This window comes from Mauremys reevesii, linkage group 5 (assembly GCF_016161935.1).
Source record: "Mauremys reevesii isolate NIE-2019 linkage group 5, ASM1616193v1, whole genome shotgun sequence".
Taxonomy (NCBI): domain Eukaryota; kingdom Metazoa; phylum Chordata; order Testudines; family Geoemydidae; genus Mauremys; species Mauremys reevesii.
Genome location: NC_052627.1, coordinates 49,263,669 through 49,267,386, shown reverse-complemented (window position 1 = coordinate 49,267,386; position 3,718 = coordinate 49,263,669). Strand labels below are relative to the sequence as shown.

The window sequence follows — 3,718 nt, the reverse complement described above, 5'->3', positions numbered from 1 at the left end:
ACAGCCTTCCAACATGCAAGCCATACCATACCTTGAGTGTCTGTGTAGATTCAGCTTGCCAGTTACACTCTGGCTCTTACCAGCTTTGGTTATATTGCAGGGTGACCCCAAACACACCCCCAGTCTTAGATTTTTCCCCCAGAAATGTATGCTGTGTACTTCCCTGCCCTCTCCTAAGCAGTACAAATTGTATGAAATCCATTATCCCCTCAAGAGAGTTAATATGCACCCAACTTGTCATCCCAAATAGTTACCCAGGCATTTCAATTGAAACACACTGGTGTGGGAATAGAATGTGAGATGCTGAGGCTTTTGGGATGAGTTGATTGTGCTGGGAACTGTGTGTGAAGGGCTGGCCTTGGGCTTGTTCTCATTGGCCAGCTAATTGTAAATAGGATGATAAGCCAGACAGGTGTGTAAGATGATAATTACCCTATGGGTTACAGCTGTGGCTGTGTGAGCTTAATTAATTAATTAGCAATTGTTTTATTGCTTACCATATTGTATATAAGAGCATGCTGGGAATGAATAAACGCATATGCATACACACACACACGCTTTCTCTCTCTGCTTGGGATCACATTATATGCTGAACTTTGTTCCTGCTCTTCTGCGATGCAACAAATGGTGGAGAAGCTGTGGGCCATAGTCAGCGAATATGGGAACCGCTGCGTCAGCAGAGGAGAAGATGGTGCATGAATATCTGATTATAATATTTGATAAAACTGTTTGGGAGCGGCTGGGCTATGAGTTTTGGAAATCGGTGGCTCAGGGCGATAAGGAGGCTTTCTCCCTGAGTCCAGTATGGCTCACCGCGCAGAGAAGACTGGAGGAGTTTGAGGATGAGAGAGAACAACTGCAGAAAATGGCTGATTTTGCAGTAACACTGGAACAAGACCTGGAACAGGTTAAATTGATTCTGCATCAGCGAGATCTGCAGTTTGAATCTTTACAGCAAGAGCATCTAGTGCTCATGAAGCAGCTCACTTTAACCCAAGAATCATTGCACACCAAAGAGCAGTCCCTAAATGACCTACAGACTCAATATGATGAGCTGGTGGCCAGGTTAGAGGAATTCCAGGGTGATGTTATTTCCAAGGATGACATGATCCAATATTTGCAGAATGAGAAGATTGTCCTAGACGTAGCTCTGCAGGCAGCAAAAGCAAGCAAAGAAGAACTTGATGAAGGAGCAAACTTCTTAGGTGAAAGTACTGAGGCAGCATCAGAAATCTTGGCACAATTGAGCCAGGTGGAAAATCTGCAACAGGAAACTGCCAGCCTGAAGAAACAGACCCAAAAAGTAAAGGAGCAGTTCCTACAGCAAAAGGTAATGGTGGAAGCTTATCGAAGAGATGCAAGTTCACAGGACCAGCTGATTAGTGAATTGAAATCTACAAAGAAGTGGCTGGATTTGGAAGTGAAAGAATTAAAACGGGAGCTACTGAACCTTCAAGGTGAAAAGCAGTCCATTGATGTTGAATGCTCAAGACTTCAGAAGGAAGTATCCCAGGTTCACCAGCAGATGGTGGAGTTAGAAAGCCACCTCCAGTCAGTGCAAAAAGAACGGGATGACATGGAGATACAGCTACAGTCTTTGCAGATTGATAAAGAACAAATAACATCTCTTGCTGAGGTGAATGAGGTATTAAAACTACAGGTAGAACATATGCAAGAGGAAGTCAAAAAGGCCATCACTGAACAGAAACAAAAAATGAAGCGTCTGGGGTTAGATCTGATCAGTGCACAGAAAGAAATGAAGGCAAAACATAAAGCCTATGAGAACGCAGTTGGCATTCTTAGCCGCCGGCTGCAGGAAGCCCTCATTGCAAAGGAATCTTCTGAACTGGAGCTGAGCAACCTAAAAGCACAAATCGCTGATGGAAGAAATAACCAGGCTTCCCATGAAAGGATTCAAGCTTTGGAGATAGAGCTGCAGGCTGTTAGCCACAGTAAGATGATGTTGGAGAAAGAGCTGCAAGAAGTAATTTCACTCACCAGCCAGGAGCTTGAGGAGTACAGGGAAAAAGTGATTGAACTTGAGGATTAGCTTCAGGAATCTAGAGGTTTCAGGAGGAAGATAAAACGTTTAGAAGAAATAAACAAGAAGTTGGCCCTTGAACTGGAACATGAACGGGGGAAGCTCACTGGTCTTGGTCAGTCTAACACTGCTTTGCGAAAGCACAGCAACATCCCCGAAACAGTACTAGCAGAGAGAGAGGCAGACCTGGTGCAGCTGAATTTTCGGGTTCAAACAGTCCTAAAGCATTAAGAGGAGGAGGATCAGCAAATGAGGCAACTTATTCAAGCCTTACAGACTGCCTTAGAAAGAGAGAAGTCAAAAGTTAATAACCTTGGGGAGCAGGTTGCGGCAGCCAGGGTGGGTGCAGCGCATGACCGTCGTCATTATAGAGCTGCTGTTCTTGAGCTAAGTGAAATTAAGAAAGAGCTACAAGCCAAAGAACTGCTTGTCCAAGCCCTTCAGGCTGAAGCAGACAAACTACAAGCTATTATTGAACGTGCTCACGCCTCTCTGAAGGCGCTCCTCTTAAGACAGAAAGGGGGGATTTGCAGTGAGCGGGCAGATGCCTTGGATAAGACGCCTGCCGCTCGGTTGCTGAAAGCTCTTTACGTGCTTAATTGGTTACATCTTGGTAAAAACAGCCAGGTGCCCCCCGCGATTAAACATGTCAGCGGGATGACTGGGGAAGAGCAGGGTGCGGCCCCCCGACCCTCGGTCAAATGGTTTGATTATCAGCAGCAAATATGGAAAGGACCAGCTGACTTGCTAACGTGGGGCAGGGGTTATGCGTGTGTTGCCACTGATGCAGGTCCCAGGTGGATACCGGCGAAGTGGGTCTGGCCTTGGCTGCGTCTTCCGGAGCGACGGTAGGCAGATGCGGAGGAGCCTCACGAGACGCGCCCAGGCGCCGCGGAACCAGAGCCCCCGGAGGAGAACTGTTTGTTAGCTCTGTCAGGACTTTTCCTGTTTGATCCTCCGTGAATGAGTTACTTGTTTGAAATGATTTTTGCTGTGCCTGAAAGAAATTTTGTGTTGGCTGTATATATGTCTTGTGTTTTTGTTATGTTTCGTGTTGTCTGTTTTCTGGCCAGAATTGTTGTTGTGTTGTTATGTGGTTTGATGTGTCTAGGACCTCCCCCCACCCTCAGTGTCAGTTTGATCGCCTGACATCTGAGGGATACTTAATAGCACAAGCTGGTGTGCAACAGAGAGGGGGGAATCCTGCAGAATTTACATCATTTGTTTGTTGTGTCTTGTTTTTGTTTGTTCGGTGTTTTGGGGTTATATGTTAAGGATCATATACATAGCTAAATAGTGCTAAGATACTTTGGTTCAGTTTACAGTATATGTCCATTATTCAGAGTTTGGACCATTCTGTTTACTGTTCTGCACTACAAAATAGAGTAACTTTTGAAAACAGGTATAAAGTTTTAATTTTGGCTTGTGATAGATTGTGGTGCTATGTTGTTATAAGTTGGAAATGTTTGGTGAATGTTTTTATCCTTTTTTCCTTTTCCCTCTTCTTTTGATTATGAATAAAGGGGGGAGATGTGGGAATAGAATGTGAGATGCTGAGGCTTTTGGGATGAGTTGATTGTGCTGGGAACTGTGTGTGAAGGGCTGGCCTTGGGCTTGTTCTCATTGGCCAGCTAATTGTAAATAGGATGATAAGCCAGACAGGTGTGTAAGATGATA

At 45.0% G+C, this 3,718-nt stretch overlaps 1 pseudogene; it reads left to right on the top strand.

Annotated features, from left to right (window-relative positions):
* The first annotated feature begins 615 nt into the window (after positions 1-615).
* On the top strand, positions 616-2,893 carry LOC120406140 (annotated as a pseudogene).
* The last annotated feature ends 825 nt before the right edge of the window (positions 2,894-3,718 follow it).